The 22,836-nt window shown below is 36.8% G+C and overlaps 1 long non-coding RNA gene across 1 annotated transcript in view; it reads left to right on the top strand.

Moving 5' to 3' along the window:
• Nucleotides 1–3,415: 3,415 nt before the first annotated feature.
• Nucleotides 3,416–22,836, top strand: part of LOC150012637 (uncharacterized) — a 61,146-nt gene continuing 41,725 nt past the window's right edge. The window contains exon 1 of the long non-coding RNA XR_016510766.1: nucleotides 3,416–3,500. This is a non-coding gene — a long non-coding RNA (uncharacterized LOC150012637). The remainder of the gene's footprint in view (nucleotides 3,501–22,836) is intronic.

Genomic DNA, 22,836 nt, shown 5'->3' on the forward strand with positions numbered 1-22,836 from the left:
GAAGATCAAAACATGTGTTCAAAGTATCACATTTAATAAAGTATCTCTTTTTTAGTTTTCATTCAACATTTGCTAAGTAGGCTATTGAAATGTGAGAGAATTAAAAAAATAACACAATCACAAAGTCTTGCTACTTTAGTACAACTATTTTGAAAATTATTATTCAAATGTTTATGTATTTGGTCATAATTTTACTTGAGAACATCTGAAGCTCATACTGTGGACTCTGGTTAAAACACTCATCTCTAGAGAAAGCACCTTCCAGAACTTTAAGCACCACATTCCTTCATTGTTGAGAAATTTAAACGATGATACAATGGAATCACTGAATCGCTGAGAAACCCAGGGTCAAGATTCATGTTGTTCTTCCCTTACAGTATTCCCTTACTTATCGTGGGTATTACACTCTAGACACCCCCACAACAGGTAAAAATCCACAAAGTAGGAACCTTACATTTATTTTAGTATTTATATATATTTTAAGGCTTTATAAACCATTCTCACACACTTATAAACCATTCCCCGTCCCTTATTAACCTTTTCCACACTTTTATAAACACTACTTATGTTCTTAAACATATTCTACACTCTGAAACCTATGTAACTTTAACAACATACATATACAGTACCGCAAAATCCCGTGATATAGCGAAAAATCAGCGATAAATAATTAAATATAATATTTTTAAAAATCCCGCAATTCAGTGAAGCCGCAATAAGTGAACCGTGGTATAGAGAGGTGGACTACTGTATTTACCATGATCAGAGGACTAAATCTAGGGCAATGGAGAGTGATGAGGAGCTGATTGTTTTAACCTTTGCTCAAGTCCTGTCCCTTAACTTTGCTCTAATACCTTGAATTTATTGGCCAGAAACATGATAACTATATAGGTCGGGTACACAAACTTTATCTGTTCAAAAAATGAGCAAAACAGAAAGTTTAAATAGGGACTGGGTGTGAGAAACTTAGAGAAAAATAATAGAAAGAGCATGTGGAACTAAGAGTAGCCTATTCTGAAGCATTGAACAGTCTTACATGATATAATGCGTTTTGAGGAACTGAAATTGGAATTCTTGGTAACCATGGGAACAGCACTGTTATGGCTCAATTGTTACAAAAACAGTCCTGGGATTTCTGTGAAATGGAAATGATTGTTTAGATAATGATCCATTTCCAGTGTCAGGACTGATAATGAAGTTCCAGCCTAATTGGAAGTAGTAGGCCAAATTGTGAGGAGCTTCTTAAACCACATTTTCCAAACTATTTCTCTTAAAAGTAAATACAGTTAAGTTTTATAGGAAATTTCAGCACTTGGCATTTTGCAATGTGATTTTGAAATTTTATAGCCATGTTTTTCCTATATGTCCATAATTTTCCATATTGCTCTTCTTTGTATATTCTATATTTAGCAGTTTTTTAGTAGCTTGCTCCTGGAAAAATGTCATGTGAGATTTCTATGATTCTAGTCTCCAGATCCCAGAGTTAATTTTAGAAAGAGAATTTAGAAGTTAAATGTAGAGAAATCTTAAAAGAGGAAATTTATCTGCATGTAAGGAAGTACTTAGGCCTGAGGTATCTTTGCTATGGAGGAACTTCATAATAAAATAATTAACATTTATTTCAAACATTATATTGTAGTAGGAGCTATGCTTCTTGCTTGCAAATACAAACAACATTGCCAACTTTTTGTTACTCTTAATGTTTACAGTGTTAAATTGAGGTTTAGAAAAGTTAAGTAATTCCTCTAAGGTAATAAAATTGTAAGTTACCACATAGTGATTGGACCTCACTATTCAGTCCCCATGTTTTTGTTTTTTTTTAATCTGCATGGTCATTACAATCTGTATCTCCTACATTTTGCTAAGGATAGGGACATGGCTGTTGCTTCTAATTCTCTGCAAAGTTAGGAATTCATATTGCTATTTCTGATGACTGTAAACCCTTCCCCTCAATCATTCCAACCTTCCGACCATTCATGGCTCACTTTAAACAGCACATCCTTACACTGAGCTTTCCTTTATCTACCCAGTTGGACCATCTTTCCTTTCTTGACATTCACACAACATTTATTTATTTATTTATTTACTTATTTTAAAGTATATTTTATTGATTATATTGTTAACAATAGTTCCAATTTTTCCCCTTTGTTCCCCTCCACCCAACACCCCCCCTCTGCCAGCAATGCCCCCCAAGTCCATGCCCATGAGTCGTACATACAAGCTCTCCTGCTTCACCCTTTCATATATTCTTCTTTAAAAAAAAAAATTAATTAATTAATTATTTCAACAATAAAAAATAACAATTCCTCCCTCTCAGACTTAAGACCCTTTATAATCTTATAAATGACAATGGGCGATGGTCTCGAGCTCCTCTAGCTGCTTCAAACTGGACATGGTCATCATCCTACCTACCACTGAGTCCAGAAATCCCTAATAAGAGTGGGGGTGTGGAGGGGAGGGTGGCCTTCCCACATGGGGAAGGATCGTGCAGACTCCAGATCAGTTGGCTGTCCCCAGACAATGGCGTGCTTGGTTTAACAGGCTGGCATCATTGTTGTATTCTGGGGGCAACAGATTTAGCAACAGGGTTAAAGGACATCATTCAATCCATAACCACTAGATGACAAAAGGCAGGGATTAATTTTTCAATGTCCCACATTAGGGAAAAGAAGGGCTTCTTTGCAGGAAGGTGTGCCAGGCACATCTCACCTGTCCAAAACCCTTTTGTCCATTATACTTAGTTTGGGCTGAGGGAAATATTTTAGGTTTCCCCCCTCTCAGGCCTCTGGGGTCTTTCTGTCCAAGCCATTAGGATAGAAAAGAGAAACCAGTTTTAAAGTGAAGCCCACAGACCACCCCATTCTTCACCAACCCAGCCACTTAGTTCAGCTAAACCATAGCAGCAGTATTTACAATAGCCAAGTGCTGGAAACAGCTTAAGTGCCCATCTGTAGATGAGTGGAGCAAAAAACTGTGGTACATTTACACAATGGAATACTATGCAGCAGAAAAAAAGAAGGAACTACCATTTGTGACAACATGGATTGAACTAGAGAGAATTATGCTTAGCGAAATAAGCCAGGCAACAACAGAAAAATACCTTATGTTGTCACCTATTACAGGAAACTAATGAACAACACAAACAAATGAGCAAAATTGAACCAGAGGTATGTAAACAAGGAATAAACTAACAGTAACAAGCAGGGAGGCAGGAGGGAGAGAAGGGGGTAAGAAGGGGAAGGGTCTAGTCAAAGAACATGTATAAATGGGTGGGCACACAACATTTAATTTTACACTTCTTATGTTCACTTATAACCTTTCTCTTTTATTGCTTCCGTGTTTGATATAGCTACTTAAAGGTGTCTTGCCTGCAATAAATGTCCACATAATGCTTCCTTGTTGATTGTAGGTGGCCAGTTTTTTTCAAGTGACCAGATTGCGTTGATTTGTGTATGTCTTCAGGTGACCAAACAGAAGAGATGATGAAAATTTTCTTCAATGTAGGTAATAATTTAAAAGTATAATGTTATAGTACTTTTGCTCTTCTGAGGGAAGTTTCTGTAAAAGTAGTAGTTTCGTAGAGTGGATAAAAGCTTGCCTAGAAAGAAAGCTTTGGAAAAAAAACTGAAGAGAGTTCCTCCTGTGAGTGCTAAAAAAAGATATGAAACCTAGGCTTCTATACAACTCCATTAAGCTATTTGATAGTAAAAAAAAGAGCTTATTTTCAGTGGCTGCAAAACCTCAGAAAAATGCAACTCTATCAATGTCTATGACATCTGTGGTAACTATAAAGAATGCAAACCCCAGACATTTAATTTCTCCAAATAATTTCTAAATATGTTCACTGCCAGATATATCGTTTTCTTTTATGGAACTGGTCTAATATGGTAAATTCTATATTTAAAAACTTATTTGAGAAAGGCAGTCATATACAGCTTGGATATGTTTCCTTTGAATCAATAATTGGTTATTGAAAATCTTTTTTTAAAATTCCAGTAATAAGAGATGTTTGGAAAGAATAGCTATAATAGTTCTCAAATATAGCTTCAATTTAAATATTTTTCGTCTGAAAACTAAAAACAAACAAAACAAAAAAATCCCTCAGAACAAGAAACAAGCACTCTAACAAAACAAAGCTAACACAAAGTTCTCAAGCAATGTGAATGCGTTAATGTTTGTAAGAACATTATAAACATTTAGAGTGCGCATAATTTATAGCAGGTGTTACTCTTAATACTAAGTGTTATTCTGGTAGGAGTCTCCTGTATGATTTACATTGGTTGGTGCCAATTCAGTGATTAATTAGGCTGCTTAATTTAATGACAGAGTATACTTGTTTGTTAGGTTTTAATTGAAACAAACCAGGCTTTCAAGGAGTTTTAAAAATCCTTTCACTGAAAAGCCTTGTCTATTTCTTACTGGTTACACATGATTCATACCTTTCTGTTTGGAATTCTACATGAAAACATGCTTTTAATTAGGTGAATGTCTGCGAGAGCCCTTGAAGTATATTTGAGTGAGGTTGCTCCTTCCAATAAACATAGTTCATGCTTTGAAAATTTTTAAATTCAAGGTTAGTTGAAAAGTTTAAGGAATTAGCTACTTATGTAGAGAGCGTTGTATTTAGAAGGTTAATAAATTCTAATATGTGCAGAATATAAATTATTCTTAAATATTGGGTATTATTATCATCAGGGTCTGAAATTTACTGATAGAGCAAATTGAAATGGAATAAACTGCTTTATTTGGCATAGTTGTGGTAAACAGAATATTGCACCCTTACCCTCAAAATGCCCAGGTGTAACATATGCATATGACCTTACATGGTCAGTGGGTCCAGTTTAATCACATGAATCCTCAAAAGTGGAGAACTTTTCCAGCCTGGGTGAGAGATGTGACAATAAATATACGGTCAGAGAGATGCTGCATTGCTGGCTTTGAGGGTGGAAGAGGGAGCCAGGAGCTAATGAAAGCAGGCCATTTGTAGAAGGTGGAAAATGAAAGGAAAGGTATTTTCCCTTTGAGCCTTCAGAAGGGGAATAGCCTTTTCCACCCTGATTATAGCCCAGGAAACCCGTGTTGGATTTCTGAGCCACCGAACTTTAAGATAACACACCTGTGCTGTTTTAAGCCACCATGTTTGTGGTTATTTGTTATGGCAGCAATAGAAAAGTAATATGATACGTGAGATAAACTTTCTCATGAGCCCCTGTCCTTGGTTTAGCAGGGGAAAGAGTATAAACTTATTAAGTACGAGTATTTCAACCCCTTCTGATTTAAACAGTTATGTGTTGAGGTCACTCAGTCCCTTTTGGGTTAATGTTTGCTTGCCCAGATTTCCTCTCCCTTTCTCTGCTCTTCCCAAGGTGACCTGTAGGCCAGCAGGGTCGGGGTGTGTATATATCTTCTCCGGAAGTGAGGAGAGGCAGTCAATCCATGAGAAGCCTCTGCTTATGGATCTGTTTTCCTCTAATCTTTGCTTGCTGGCCTCTGCTGAATGTCCTGGTATTAGAGCTGGCTCTCCTGACCTTTTTGCATGTCCTATGGAATGATGCTTTGGGAAAAAGAAAAATTAAAGATGCAGAGAGACTCCTTTCCAGAGAAGGAAGAGAAGTAAAAATTGAGTCTGTTCTCTTGCTGCCTGCCCTAGACCCTGCCCATTGCCTGTGGTCGTTGAGGTGCCACCCTTAGCCCCGGACCCTGCTGACTCCATTACTGTCTTATTGCTTCTGTACCTTCCGGGTGGACTGTGTGAAAACTTCTGTAGCCTCTGTATGCTGTGCACAGTGTGGGAGGCTATAACCTTCTTTCAGACTCATTTAACCTATGTTGTACTATCAGCTGTGTGCCGCTTTGGTCTAAATGATTCAGCATTTCTCCTAGAGGCTTTGAGCCTTCAGTTTCCCCAGGAATTGGATGACCAATTCTGAAGCTTTTAGGATACATTTGCCAATCTAGATGCATTTCCTCTGTCTCTGTGCACAGTGTTTGGCAAGGGTTTGTAAAGCCTGGATATCTGATCTCCTTCCATTGCCTCTCTTTATTCTTCTTCTAAACTCTCCTGGGATTAAAAAAAAAAAGAAAGAAAAAGTCTGGATTTTTATTTCTTCTTCAACTCTGGGAAGTACTTTTCCCTACATCTTACTTTCCTTTCCCCAGAGCTCCAACCTCACTTTTTAATAGTAATTAAAAAATAATAATGGGAAAGTTGTCCTCATCTCAGTATACAACAAACTCAATGATCCAAATTTAACATGCTTGTCTCTTGATAGCATAGCTGCAAGACAATGAGCCGTTAGAAATTATAAAGACTGAAAATACATTGAGTGAGTGCAGAGGTTGGCACATTATAGACCATAGACTGGCTAAATGTTCTGTCAATTAAGTTTTAAAAAAAATTAATTAATTAATTTGTTTATTTATTTTTAGAGAGAGGAGAAAGAAGAAAGAGAGGGAGAGAAACATCACTGTGTGGTTGCCTCTCACTTGCTCCCCCAACTGGGGACCTGACATGCAACCTAATTATGTACCCTGACTGGGAATTGAACCAGTGACACTTGGTTCGCAGGCCGACTCTCAATCCACTGAGCCACACCACCAGGGTGTCAATTAAGTTTTATAGAAATACAGCCATGTTCATTCATTTACACATTGTCTCTGATTGCTTTTGGGCTACAATGTTAGAACTGAGGAGTGCAGTAGATACCACTTGGCCTGCAAATCCCAAAATATTTACTATCTGGTCCTATAAGAAAGTGTTTGCTAACTTCTAATTTAATGTATTAGTAATGTATTAGTAATTAGTAATGCTATGTAACAACCCTAATATATGGTAGCTTAAAACAGCAAATATTTATTACCTCACAGTTTCTGTGGATCAGAGATACGGCCTGCCTTTCATACCATTATGCTTTCTATTAATGTAGCTCTGGAATTTAGGACTGTGAGAACCAATTTCAAAATAGCTATAGAAGTTGCTAGTCTGGTTCCTGCCTCTGGGCCAAATCTAGGCTAAAACTCAAAATACTTGGGAGCCTAAAAGGAAGCATATGGTGGAATTCAGAGACTAGAGATTGGTGGTTACAGCTACGCTGATTTTTGGCAAGGTAGGCAGTTAAGAGAACACTTCACCAACAATGAGAACTTTTTATTTGTTAATTCATACAATATTTAATAAATATTTACTGAACTACTAAGCTTTAGGTGCTGTGGAAAGTTTTGTGGATACAGCAGCAAACAGGGAAGCAAAGATGGCCTCAGGCAATGAACATCTTATAGCAGGTGCTTCCTTTGTATGTTGACAGAGACAACAAATGACTTCCCAGGATTTGACCTTTCCAGGATTTGTGGGAAGAAGATATTTATATAAAAAGATAATAGGTAGTATGGAGCTTGTATCCAGGTATGTGGAGGCAAGTTCTAGAAACTTTTTAATGCACTTACAGTCCTTCCTTTTTAACAATGCTTGTTGACCCAAAATTTGTGAGTCCAGACACAGGGATGGAGTAGCAGGGTCTATAAAAACTGCAGCCTCCTGAAAGTATCAACACATGGCTTTGTTTTCTTTTCCTTACTTTATTTAGTCATTTCTAGCACAGTCATATTCTTCACTAGGTTCCAACTATGTGTGTGTGTTAATATATATATATATATTAACAATCAGATGTGGAGTTTTGCCTTAGAAACATCTATCAAAACCCAAACCATTTTTCTCCCTAGTGAGATGGATGAATAGAGAAGAGACTGAGGAGTGGGGGTTGGGGAAGGATCGTTTTCTTGGCAGCTTTGAGAGAAGTCAGGTTGATTTATAAAGTCAGAATAAATTATAAAGACCTGATGCCTGTCCTAGCTGGGTGAAGTAACGTGGTGGTCCTGCCTCCAGGACACTGTAAAAGCTTTTGACCTACAAATGAAGTTAACTTCCTTTATCTGTGTGATTAAAAGTCAGTTTTAGGATCCCATTAAACCCACATATTTCATTGCCTGTACTTGTATCAATGGTTTATTGGTGTGGAATATTTTTATGGGTCTCTGGAGAGAATCACACTAGGAGTTCTGTGAATGTTTATTTCAGTCTTCTGTATTTCAAAGGAAGGGACGTGAAGGAAAAGACAGCCACAAAATTTATTGTTTTGACTCTGAATATGTAAGAAAAATTAAAATGTAATTTAAAAATGAAATAATGGCAAAGCAAAATAGTAAGATATAATAGATAGCCACAGCCACCTCTGTGACTCTGAGTCCTTTTTCCTGGAGAATATGATATCTGGACCTGGATACACAATGTTTTGCACTTACTCAGCAATTAAAGGCAAGGGGTTGTGAAACTCTAAATGAGCCAAGATTAAAAAAAAAAAAAAAAGAGGCAAAGGGCTGAGTTTGAGTGAGTAAAGAGTAAAGGAAGATAAATCAGATGAGATTGCATGTTGATGACACCAGGGTTGCTCAACAGCAATATCTGACAAACAGCAAGAGAAAAAGGAAACATTTTGGCAGAGTCAGCCACCCCCAGTGTCTCTCTTCAAAACCTGACTAAGAAATCCCCACTGCTGGATGAGTTAGTTCCTCTTTCTGCGGTATGAGTACGATGGGAAAAAAGTTGACCCTGGAGCTGAAATATTGAAGTTAGGAATCAGTGGCATGAGTAAAAACACAATAATGAATTAGACCAAAAGGCCTAGGCGTATGGATCTTCCACCTAGAGGGCCTGGGTTTAGTGAAGTTTATTTTGGTGCCGTGAATAGTAGGACTGTCTTTTTAAATTGTTATCAATGGTCTCTTGTTTGTGACTGTCCTCACTACGCTTGGTTTTGTTCATCCTGCCTGGATTCTAGTGGAACAGTACATTCCCTCAGCCTCTCTTGGACTCTGCCATGTCTGCCTGGGAAACTCTTACGCTTCCTTCAAAGCCTGACTTAAATTTATCTTGCCTCCAAGAAAAGTCAGCTCTCCCAGTTCAGAATTAACCTCTTTTTCCTTTCTTCTCTTACTATCGTTAGCTCTTTATTAAACTGGTCACAGTGTTCTTTATACACTTGTTATTTATACATTTTCTGTTGTCTCTATTGAGTTGAAGCTTCTGGAGGGCAAAGGACTTGTCATGAACATCCTTATATTTCCTATAACGTATATTCAGTGAGATAAAGGATATAAAAAGCCAATATAATAAGTCAATGTTTGTTAACTTAAAGTATAAACTAACTTAATAATTTTAAACTCTCAATAATTTTAGAATTTTCTGATTAAAAAGAAAAAAAAAAAAGAAACTGATTTCAGTGCAGGCTGCTGTGGCTCAGTTGGTTAGGCATCGTTCCACAAACTGAAATGTCATGGGTTTGATTCCCAGTGAGGGCTCATGTCTAAGTGGCGGGTTTGGTCTCTGGTTGGGGTGCATACAAGAGGCAGCCAACCAATGTTTATCTCTTGCATTGATGTTTCTCTCCCTCTCTCTCCCCCTCCCTTCGACTCTTTCTAAAATCAATAAGCATTGTCCTTGTGTGAGGAAAAATAAAATTGATTTCCCCTACCTTTGAGTTTCTTAGAGACACAAGGCCAGGTGATTGACTTATTGGCTTCTGAATAGAGCTATGTATGGTTCTAGAATATATTAATTCCCCCCCCCTTTGTATAGAAACCTTTTAAACAGGGCTCCATGCTGTAAAGAGGAAACAGAACAACTATCACTAGATTCTATGGTTTTCTCCCTTCCTTATCCTTCCCAAGCCTCTCAAAAGGTGTAGCTTACACTTGTTGGCTGCACTTCCTAGATATGCCTTTCTTTCCCAGATCTTTATAATTAACTGACTTTCATCTTCAGCACACTCTAGAAACAGTACTGTAAAAGGTCAATGACTTCCTTTTTGTCAAAATCTCTCAGCAGCATTTGCTATCGATAATCTCTTCCTTGTGACTCCCGGCTGCCTTGGTTTTGACATTGCACTTGATTAGATTTTTTTTCCAGGGGCAGGGGAAAATTAACTTGTTAAACACATATGCTCCAGATAGGAGCTTTCTGTGCTGCATCATTGTATTTGAAGTTCACAACAACCTTCTGAGCCAGGAAACATTCTTGCACACTGTCACTTGAGTATAGCTGTTTTTGTTTTGTCCCATCGGCCAGTTATTTCATACGGGGATAGGTCCCGTGTGCCTTACTGGTTGCAAGCTCTTTGTAAGTGGACTCCACACCCTCCATCTCTTCTCAATTACTCACAGTGCCTGACACAGCAAATATTCTCAGTGTTTAATAAACATTTGTCGACTGTTTGTCGTTAAAAGTGCTCAGACCTTGAAGATAAAGACTAACATGAACACTGACCAATTTTTGTCAAGTATCTGAGTTTCCAAGTGCTGCAGGAGCTCTCCTTTCATATATCACCAAACAAACAAACAAACAAAAACCAAAAAACCAAAAACCTCTTCAGAACAAATAAACCTTATTCATGGAAAAATTACATTTAAAGCTATGATTAGAAAACTATTAGCAACTGTCACATGTAGGCCAGAGTGAATTTCCTTCCAGTGATAATAAAATCTCTCAGCTGGGGGTGACCTAACTCTGAGCCCTCTGAATTAGATCAGGTGCTTATATTTATTACCTCCTCTGGGCAGCTTTGCACAGTTTCTGAGTCAGATGCACTGAATTTGTGCTTTTTTGTCTGAAACACCAATATCTTCTCTCTCATTTTCATGCGTGATTATGGCCAGTTCTGGGTGAAATAGGAGACTGGGGGCAGATCTGGGGAAGTCAGTCTGTGTCACCCTCTCCATTTCCTCTTACACTCCCTTTATCGCCTTTCAGTTCCTCTTTTCCCACCAGGTGCCAGAGGGGTTATGCTTCCCCATAATCTTTCTTGACATGGAGGAAGTGGTGGGAACTAATTTTTTTTTAAAGTGTGACTACTATGAAGTTTGTACATTATTGGGCATTCAGAGTCATTGATTCATTTGCAGTCTCTTAGCAACTCCACAGGATAGATTTTATTATTTTTATATCACACAAGTTGAGACTAAGGCTTTGAGAGGATAGGGAGTTTGTCCAAATCACACAGTTTATGAATACAAAAGCTGAATTTGATAGCTCAGCCTGCCTGACTTCAAGACATCTGGGCTTCTAAGTGTACAAGGTTTGCTCTGCAGAGAAAAAGAAATGATATAAAATTGTTTCCCATTGAGGGCTTCATAGTGTATGGCAGAGAAAGCAGTACTTTTCCAATAAAGCCCCAGCAAATTTGCCTTGGTCAGAGGGCCTGGGCATTTAGGGTGGTGGAGCTATAGTTGATTTGGGGCAGGATCCTCTTGTCCCTGCATGTGCCTTGTGGCATCGTACCTGACCTCTCTAACTAAGTATCCTTAGCCATAGAGGTTCATATTCTAGAACTCAGCAGTAAGAGATGTTTTTCTTTAGTGGATGTTCTTTCATTAGTCCTGGGAAAAATGAATTCAGTGTGCTCAGTCTTTCCTTTTAATTGAAGGAAATACTTAGGTTAAAATAAAAACCAAAATCTTTTCACCAGGACTAAGTTAATTGACCATGAGTATGTGTGTGCGTTATTCAGGTAAATCCCTTCACACAGTTTGATGTCATAATGCCGACCTGTGACTTGAAGGGTGATGCAACCTGGCAGGATTTTAGAAGCCTGTTCAAGGCAAGGATCATGTCTGGAACAGTGGATTGAGTCCTCATTATCCAAGGAAAATTGGTAAACACATATAGATTTAAAAGCTCCCGGTCAGGGCACATGCCTAGGTTGTGGGTTTGGTCCCCAGTCAGGTCATGTACAGGAGGCAACAGATTGATATTTCTCTCTCATACCAATGCTTCTCTCCCTCTCTTCCCTTTTCTAAAAATAAATAAATAAAATCTTAAAAAAAAAAAAAAACTCCTGAAAAATGCATCTACTTAAAATAGTTTTAAAAATTAAAAGAACTGGGATTGGGTCTTTGCTTATTCTTACTTTAAATAAATTTAAGTTATATTATACTTAGCATTGTGAGAAAACAAAGATAAATATTCATCATTCTTTTCCAGTGTAAATTTTATAATAACACTGTATGATAACAATATTGAAATCTTCACTTTATGTATAACTTTTGCATTGTTATTACAATAAAAGTTATTTTTACCTTAAGTGAGGGCTTTGTCAATTTTCCTAAGGGGCTCTTTTAATCCTTTTTATTTAGATAGTGGGTTTTTTGTTTTTTGTTTTGCCTTGCTTATTACATCAGTATCTTTGTTGATTTCCTATTCATTAATTTTTAATAGGTCCATCTCTGCCAACTCATTTTTTTGTGTGTGATCCAAGAAGTTTTCCAACATCACTTTCATCAATCTTACGAAATCCTACAACTTTTGCAATATTTGCCATTTTGCTTGGCAATCTATTGCATTACATCTGTGTTGTTTGATTAAATGTCTACAACATCTGCACTATCAGTCAGAGCTGATATTGATGTCATGAGTAGAGTTACAAACTAGGCTTACATGAGGTGGGATACGTGGTGATGAATATTATAAGAAATCAGTAGCCTCTGTGAATATTTTTGTGTTATGGTGACTTTTGCTTCCCTGAACAACTATGTAATTGTAGAATAGAGCCTAATTCATGTTCAAATAATAAGGACTCCCTGGGCTCATATAGTTGTTGAATGAAATGGAAATTACCTTGCCTGTATCTATTCTCAACCAATAAATGTAGCTGATATTAGGAACCTATAGAGGCTTGGGCTACACACAGATGAACTGAAATTGTCTTCCAACCATTTTGGTGTGCATGAAAATAGCTGAATGCATTCCAGAACTACTGGAATGTTAAATTTCAAATCCAGAGATATGTTTGAAGTTTCATAATTACAGCTACTGTGATGACTTTCAACAGATCTAAGAAATGTATAGTTTTAACTTAAGGTGGGCTAAGGGGATGGTAAAATTGAGTAAGACATCGGTTTTAGGTCTGTTTTGTTATTGCTATGCTATGCTTTGGGTGTGGAAGGTCAGTAGTTTCAATAGACTTCAATATCATGACAATATTTTTAACCTCATTTATCAGTATATTCTGTGCTTATATAACTTAATAAGTATCAACTTTTGTTTCATTACTATTTTAGATATAACATATTAGTGGCAGAGGATGAACATGCTTGCTAACCACCTTCCTCTAACTACATATGTATGAGCACATGTTTGAGTATTATTACTTTCAAAATACAAAATCATTTCAAAGTAATAAAAATTTTTTCATAGGTAGAATAATGACAGTTTTCTTTTTTCCTCTTTGACTCTTTAACATGCTGTTTATATGACTCTCCCCTCCCCCCATATTGTAGTTGGATGTAGGGTTTTTGGTAAATCCTGTATTTTTCTTTCTGCTGGATTGCAGGCTTCTTGAAGGAAAAACCCTTGTCTTGTTTTGTTCTATATCCATAGGATCTGCCATAGGACTTCATAAATGTCAGTGACATTGTTCTTCAGCTGAGGAAGAAATGAAGAGCTTAGTTTAGAAGGAAGGAAATGATCAATTTTGGAGTGGAAGTTAAGTGAGTTGTACTGACTCTGCCAGGACAGGAAGTAAAGCGAGGTTAGTCAGTGGACAGCTGGACTGGACAGGTTCTCTGCGCTGTCGAAGGCGCAGAGGCCAAAGTACATGACTAGTCCACGGGGAAAACAAATAAACAAGCTGGAACATGGTTGCCTGAAAATATATAAACTTGAAGTCTGTGCGCAGTTAGATGCTCTATGCTAGTGACAAGGCATAAAGCTGTTTGTGTAGTCTCTTAGGCCTTTTAATTTATGCTCTTTTGAAAGTGCTTCCCAATAGGAAATGACACTTTAATAAGGTGTCAGTGAAGTTTAGTCACTGGTTAATACGAGATGATGAAATCTCCTTAAAATGGAAATTTTAATTTCTCCAAATCCCATTTTAAGGAGATTCCATCACATCAGAAATTTCCAATGACCAACAAAAATAAGGGCAAGACGGTTTTCTGGAAGCCAACATATGCATGTACAAAGCTGAATGTATCCACAGACCTGTGAAGAAAGAAGAGCTTAATTAGACAGATGAACAATTTCCTGAAGAGGCATCTGCAGACATCGGATGACATCTCATTTCCTCTGCAATTGACATGAAAATCAACTCATGATAATCAACTCACTGTTTGGAGCTTAGCCATTCTCCAGTTTATTTTCACTTGGTAGGCGTGAAGGAAGGTGCTGCTATTGCTTCTGAGTTGGGTTCTCTTAGTCATGAATGTTGGGTTTCTTTTATGCAGAGAGTATGTTAAATTGAGCTCCAGATTATCTTAGTGTGAGGTTGTGCTTTGTGGCTTGCCCTGGGTTTAGCTGCAATTATCATACTTCAGTCAGAAGAATGTTCTAAGCCATCCTCCCACTCTCACCCGCCTGCCTTCAGTGGCTCAGGAAACAGAAACTGATTTTGATTTCAACTAATCCAAACTTGATTAGGAAAGGAAATGTAATGCTAATACATGAAAGCATGAAGTTCCTGCCAGAGCTAAACATGTACTTAACAAAATATTCTACTGATTCTTCCATTTGATTTATTTGTGTGACCTCTATCTTTCCATTTTAGGGCATATGATTGAGAGTTTTTGTTATACTGGAAATTAATAAATGATTTCATCAGTATCAAAAAGCTAACACAGGCTTGGAAGACCAGAATGTTGAAAGTCCTCTCTGGAGAATAAGGACCTTCGCTAGTTTACTTTTCTCAGTACTCTACTTCCTTGAAATAAGAAGTCTGTAGGTCTTCCTTAGCTTCCTGTGTTCACTTGTCCCCCTCCCCCTTTTGTGTTTTATACAACTAAGTAATTAAAACCCTTCCCACTCACCATTGTACAGACATGGGTAATTCTCAAGAAAAGAAATCTCTTTATTCTTTGTAAACTGTCAGAAATTCTAATTATTAAGCCTCATTGCAGGCCACTGATTTGAGGTACTTTGAATTTTTTAAACAGTTGGCCAGTGATTAGGAATGGCTATTCTTGCTAGAGCTATTCTTTCAGTAATCAAGTTTAGGTAACTATTGGAGTGACTGAAATTTAAAAAGGATAAGTTTCCTTATCTTATAAAAAGGATAAAGTTTCACTTAAATACATTTGTATGAAGAAGAATTGTAAACATGTTACTTTTAAACCAAAAATTAATTAAGAATTAAAAAAAATAAAATGGTGGGAGTGAAACATTGATGGAGATAAGATTTCGATAGCTTCTATGGGGCAAGCCAAGCTGAGAGACAGAAAATCAGCTAACTCCCTGGGTTGGCCAAACCATCGGTCTGATCTGCAACGTTTTTACTTTAGTTTAGAAAATGACCTGCATTAATCAGAGTCTTCCAGAGAAAGAGAACCAGAAGGAGATGTATGGAGTTTTATCATGAGAAATTGAAGTTGAAAAGCCCCATGAGTTGCCTTCTGTCAGCTGGAGACCCAGAATACCTGGTGATGTAATTCAGCCCCAGTCTGAAGGCCTGAGAACCAGGGGAACTGTTGTCCAAGGACAGAATATTAGAAGACACGTCCCTGCTCATTTAGTGAGGCAAAAAAGGGGACAAATTCATCCATCCTTTTTTTGTTCTCTTCAAGCCCTTAAATGGATTGGGTGATATCCACTCATGTTGGGGAGGATGAGCTGCTTTATTGAGTCCACCATTTCAAATGCTATTCTCATCAAAACACTAGAATCTGTATTAGAGTTCTTCAGAGAAATAGAACCAATAGAATTCATTTACTCACTCATTCATTCAGTAGGAATGGTTCACACAGTTGCCCACCCACACTGGTGAGGACAATCTTCTTTACCCAGTCTACTAATTCAGATGCTAATTTCTCCTGTAGACACTTTCAATTATGTTTACCAGCTATCTGGGCATCACTAAAGCACATCAAGTTGGCACATAAAATTAACTGTCATAAGACTCCTTCTACCATGTAAGCCATTAAGCTTGACATCAGAATTAAGAATACATGAAAGTGACTGTAATATTCTTCTGATGGTTTTAAGAAGTTTAGAACAACCAACGCCATGTTATGTATATGTAATAAATCAATAAAATTCTCCATGATAGAGTTCACGAAGAGGAGAAGTTACTATAAGAGTTGTAAGTGATCTCAATTAGTTTGTAATTAGAGGTTAAATTTTCTTCCCATTAACATAAGGAGGCAAGAAAATGTGTAAGCTCAAATTTTAGTAGAACTAAATTTTAACTTGCTTTTCTTTTCTACTTTTTCACTTTACATGGTGTTATGTTATTGATTTGCTCACCACCACCACCCACACACATACACACAAAATTATTTTAGAGCAGCTGTCCAATGGAGGACCACACGAGACTACACAGGCCAAGTCTGAGCATCAGATGTGTCTTGTGTGCCTCTTCAGATTGTTTAAAAAGTTTTAAAATTTATCTTTAACACTAAAACATGAATCTAATTTTCTGGACTTTCTTGAAAAATGGAGATATTTGGTATTGCTGGGCCTGTTATTATCCATGTGACTCCTAGAGACAGGAGCTCATAGAGGCCCTCCTACCACATTTCCAAGAGCTACAACAGAAGTTCTCACCACTCCAATTTCTCCTTGACGTTGGGGGTGAGTTGGCACTCATGATCAAGATTGGGATGTCGGTTTTCTTAGAGTTAAGTTAGAATAAAATCGCAATATTTTAAAAACCTGTATCTTTTTCAAGAAGTGTATGTTTCAATAAAAAAAGGTATAAGGTATGAGCATATTGTTTATAGATAAGTAGCTATCCTTAATATTCTTTTAATGGAAATATGTCTGGCTCACCTAACTAATGTTACCAGTCTGGTCTACCTTGATTAAATGTACTTGTATGTCCCCTTTAGGAATTTAAGAATAATGTAAAGTAATACTTCTGCTAATGAAAAAGATTCATTTCAGGGACCTGTTTTGTGGTATTAAATGTTGTCATCAAAAGGTCACAATGATGTAGGAGGCACTAGGCTGTGTCCTTTTACTTTTTCTCTTCTTGATGAGCCCTCTGGATGGTGCCCCCTTGCTCTGTGTGCACGTTTCCGTCTTCATTCTGATAATTCTCTACCCACTGACGTGAAGGACTACCACTTATGGAATCTGGGCTCTGGTTTTCTCAGTTTTGGTTGTGTGTGTGCATGCTTGTGTGTGTATCTCTAAGTACATGTTGAGTAGGGAGCAGGGAGGGAGGGTGGTGGTGATGTTAGCTGTGGGAGTTGGCGCATTCCTCAGCAGGATTCAAGTTCACACTGATCTGTCAAAGACATAAAACAGAACTACAGTTACTTCCTCAGATGCCCCTACTACTCTTGGCATTGAGAAGGCTGGATTGTTAGTTTCCTTCATGTCCATGCTACTATTTTTAGAGGATGCTTTGTTCACTGAAGATTTATAAAAGAGTATATAGTTGTGTGTTTGCGTTTAAGCTATTTTTTTTGACATGTGGACCAAATTCTAAATCTAGAATCTTATTACTTTAAAATTAAATGAAAACTGTGAAATTAGGTTAAGAAACCTCAGTCCAGGTTCTTCATGACCAAAGTCTGAAGTTTTTGACTTTGTGTCATCTTATTGCTTTGGAATAGTGATCACGCAGCTACTGGTAGGCACCTCGCTATTACTTAAATGTCCACATCATCTTTAAGTTGAGGTTTTACCAGATTAATTCCTTTGCCTGGTTTTATGAACTGCCCAGACCTGATTTTGGGCAGAAGCAAAGTACAGATGAGAAGACAAGAAGTACAAACATAAAATGGTTTGATGAAGCAAATATTTCATTGAATGGTTATTCCACCAAAGGGGCAGTGGCAGGTGATGACAGATTCTATTTCAACAGTAGAAAAAACTAGTGAGGATAATTTATTCCACATCATGTCAACATGAATTAATTAACATCTTAGCTGGGAGAAACTTGAACCTGCATTTCAGCAAATTTAACTGTCCTGGGAAGGATAAAAGGGCAGAGATCATACTGACTGTTCATGAGGATCAAAGCAATCACTAAAACTGAGAAAAATAATATTTAATTTTTACATCACACAAATAATTTTTTTCTGCCTAAATCTTACTTTTCTTTAGATGGAAATTGTAAGTGACATAAGGAGAGAGTAGAAAATCTGTCTCTCTCTCTCTATGTATATACTTACATGCATATACTTATATGTATATATATGCACACATGTATATAAAATAATGCATGCATATTTTAAAAGTTCAAGCAATATAACCTAAAATGTTATTTTTCCTTCCTCAACCACCAACGCTCATATTTGATTTCTCTTTTCAATAGTTTGCTACTAATAAGTTGGTTAATAGCTTCCAAGCTTTTTTTCTAGCCATATGGCAAAGATATAAACACACATATATAATTCTTTTCTTGTGCACAAACTGGAATAAACTACATTTTGTTTTATAATTTTCTTTTTATTCATAATATATTTTGTGGCATATTTCCTTGTCATACACATCTATCCACATTATTTTAAGAGATTTTCACATTATATTCTATTTCATTTAATAAGTTATAATTTTAAAACTATTTCCCTAAGAACATTTAAAATGTTTCCAAGTTTTTGCTATTATAAAAAAATGTTACAAGAAACAATTATTTATAATCTATATATTTGCATATGTATATCCATAGGATAAATTCTCAGAAGTGGAATTGCTTGGCCAAAGTGTAGACATTTTAAATATTTATAGGCTTTGTCAACGTGTACTCCACAAATTTTACATGAATTTACTTTCCCAAATGTAACCTAAGAGAATTTACAATTTTAAACACTCTTAGCAAAATGGATATTATAAAATAGATATTATTAACCCGATAGAGATATATATCATCTTAATGTTTTAAATTATTAATTGTTAGTAAGATTTAATAGTTTTGATCATACATAGTTCTTCTGTGAATTGCCTGTTAAAGTTTTTTGTCTTTTTGTTTCCTTTTGGGTTGTTTCTCTTTTACTTTTTTAACCCTTTATATATTATAAATGTTAATATTTTCTGCATTTAGTAAATATTTTATCCAATTTGTCATTGTATCACTTGTCAGTACACTTTATCATTTCCTAAATGTCTGTATCTTTTTTCTTTAATTGTGTCAAGCTACAGAGATGAACTGTTTTCACTAACACTTGTGTTCATTAAACAATAAAAGCAGTAAAAGTAGCACCAAATGAGTCAGGTCAAAAAAAAGAGATGTTACAAAATCTTGACTTTTATATTGATTGCAGTGATTTATAGATTAACTCAGTTCTTTTGTACTGTCAAATAAGCAATCCAATGTTGGTAAGAGGTATAGTTGTTTTTTTTTTTTCTTTTTGCCTCTCCTTCCCCTTTCTATGTCAGTCCTCCTTTCCCAACCTTTTTCTTTTTTGTGTACCTCCAGAGGACTTCATGGGCATTTTTATGTCACTCCCAAGGTGACACTTAGCAATAAAGAAGTCATTATGGTAGTTCAGTAAACAAACCATAGAAGGTATCTGGTATTATAAATTCAGTCCTTCTGCCAAAAGTGTGGATTATGATACTTGTTCTCTAATTTAGAGGGATCTCCAAAGAATAAATTATATCATGACTATGTACATAGTTTGACCTTTCTCAAGATGGGTAGTTGAATGCAGGAGAAGGGAAAGCAGATGGAAGGAGCTAGCCTATGTTAGGGTCTACTGTGGGTTGGTTACTCTATATTCACTGCCACATTTCATCCTTTTGGGAACCTACTGAGAACTAGGTTAAAAAGTCCGTAATTTTTTTACAGGTTCAAAAGTTGAGGCCTTGGTACCTTAAATAATGAGTACACAGTCATAACAGTGGTAAAAATGAAATTTGAACAAAGGGCTGAATGCAATACCTCCAAACAAATGTAAGGTTGGCAAGGGCTGGTTTTTGCTTGCTTGTTTTTCTATTTAGTCCATTTTTTGACACAGTGCTTGACCTAGGTTCTCAATAGATATTTGTTGAGTGAATATGAGTGGAATCTATATTCTTTCCATTATATTATGCTGGATCTGGAAAAGGGAAATACATTTTCCTTTAATGTTATTACAAAAACATTTTTTTTTTTTTGCCTTAAATAAATGAGAGAGACAAGGTTTCAGTCGTTATTGTCATAATTTAGAATATGCTGATTGGCTTGTGGAGGCTTATGCTGACTCTTGAAGAGAAAGAAAACATGAGGTGATTCTCTTCTGCTTTTAGACTTATTTTTGGTGCAAAGCTTTAACCTAACTAAACTGGACATTTTATATAGTTTTATATAAAAACAGTTAGCATACCATCTCAAATTAAACCTTCAAAAAGAAGTAAATTTTAGGCCACACGAAGGTTTCATTGAGTTACTCAAGAAACATTTGAGTGTTTACAAAGAACTTACCACTGTGCTAAATATGAGGGGTATTATATTAAATATTATGTCTCACATGATGGTAAAATGCATTCCAATAGAAATAAAATAGTTTAATATATTGTAATATAAAAATTAAGTAAAACTTTTCTTGTCAGAATTGTTTGCTAGGAATCTCAGAGTAGTTACCCATTTAGGAAATTGCCCTGTGCAGTCCCCTCTGACAAAGAGTAACATATAAACACATCTGAAGCAATCCTACTTCTTTAATAATACACTTCTTGAAGATATTAGGGCAATGGCTGGATGAAGCAACTGTTCTGACTGAATATATTATCAGTTTGGGTAAACAATTGGTTTTATTTTCATCTGAGTGGAACTGGTTAACTCTTTTTACATCGCACTTCACACAAGTTACTTTTCCTTCATATACTGAATTTAGTACTCCCTGATAAGTCTTGTATTCACTCTGAAAAGCATCAAAAAAAAAAAAAAAAAAAAGCCAAATACTCAAAATGCCTAGGAAGATGAGTGTCTTTGAAGAGTTTCTTTGCTTTTTATGCAATTATTCATTTTTGAATAAGTTTACATTTATATATACCCTCTGTAATTATGTACTTTAGAAACATTTATTTTGTGTATAGGTCTTGGAAAATTTGTTTTTTTATAAAAGAGAAAAAGCTAGAAAATGGATGTATATTCATGCAATTTGAGAAATGAAAACAAAGTTTCATTTAAGTTTATATTCACCAAAATTAGCATTTTAAATTTTCCTTTATTAAAATATTATCTAGCACTTGCTGAAAAGTTTTTCTTTTTGATTTATAGTACAAAGACGATGAAAACAGGTAGATTAGGACAATAAACCAAGTGATTTAAGAGGATTAAAAGATTAAGGCCAGGCACAGGGAGGCTCTGTGTTATGCATGCTCAAGGTTATGCAGAACAGCCTACACTTCTGCAAAATAGAGACTGAGAAATTGCTCTTTATCAGTGGGAGTGTAGCTTGTCCCTGACCATTGGGGCACATGAGGTAAGTAGTTAATGAATGCCTTTATAAGACACACAGTAGCATATTGCATCTTTATTACTCTGAAATTACAAGGCTCTTTCAGTCAGAGGAGAGAATCCTAGTGTTACCCTAAATATCAAAATCTGGAATGTCACTCAGAAAACAGAGACCAATTCAATCAGCTACTATTATAATGCTCTGCATTGATGGATTTTAAGGCCTCAGTTTTTGTACTAAACAGGCTTCTTTTAGTGGCAGTAAGATCTCATATTTCGTCTTTTATCCTGTACAACTTCATCATGATTAGTTTAAGGACTAGATATAGGCTGGGTTTTATAAAAACTCTCCTTATAATGTTACAGAAACGGGAGTCCAAAAATCCCCAGAGTTTGTGGCTGGGGGTTGGGGAGAAGGAAGCAGCTTTTGGAATGCCTCCACATGCCTGAGGCTGGTGGCTAGTGTCTTTCTTATGCAAAATGGCTTTAATGCCTCCAAAGCCTCAGGTGAATGGGAGGAGTCTTGAACCTGGGGACGGTATGGAAAAAGCACACAGAGCCTAGGTAAGGTTCTGTGAATGGTCAGAACTGTTTGCAACGCCCGCTGCGTCAGAGGACGTCAGAGGACACAGTCAGGGATATATAAGCAGCTGCGGACATTTTAAATCTCTCTTGCTCGCGCTCTCTCGCTCTCTCACCCCCTCCATGTGGCTTGGAGAAGGGGTCTCCAGGCTGCTTTAAGAGGCTCTCGCTATGTGGTTTTGAGAAGGAGACTGGAGACCCATGCGGTTTGCAGGAAGAAGGCAGTTTGCAAGGAGGCTGAGAATCCAGGTGGTTCTGCATTGAGAGCTGGAGGGCACCACAGCACAGAAAGGACCTCCCCAATCAGATTGAATGATTGGCAGCTGCTGGTAAAGCTGAACTGTGTTTGGAAAGTAGGGAAACGGTTTCTCTAACTTTTCTAAAACTAGCCTGGTTTGGTGGGGGGGAGGCAAGGATATGTGTTCGTGGGTGTTTTAAAGAACATAAGACTTAACAACAGAAATCCCCAAATAACTAAATCTATATAACTGTTAAATAAATAATTCTTTTTCTTTTCACTAAACTCTGGTATTGAGAGTTATAATTTTGGCGGCGGGCAATCGGGCCCCTAACTAAAGAGCCTGTGGGTTTGTCTTCAATTGGAGCAGCCCAGGGGTTCTGTAACAATTTTGGCGACCACGAAGGGACTTTAATAATTGCCCGTGGCAGGTCGACCCCTTTGGGAGACACCTTCTGAGAGTGCCGGCCGCCTAAGTACGCCTGTGTGGTGAAAAGAAAATAGAACTGAGAAGGGATTAGAGAAGTAAGATTGTTTGCTAAAACTTATTTCTGAAGTATTTCTGAAATAATGGCATCATGGATACTAGATTTGTTTGTTCGATTAGGAGAATTCCTGGAAGTAATAGAATTATGGATGCTGGAGTGG

Source organism: Furipterus horrens, unplaced genomic scaffold (assembly GCF_987537825.1).
Source record: "Furipterus horrens unplaced genomic scaffold, mFurHor1.1.pri manual_scaffold_4, whole genome shotgun sequence".
Lineage (NCBI taxonomy): Eukaryota > Metazoa > Chordata > Mammalia > Chiroptera > Furipteridae > Furipterus > Furipterus horrens.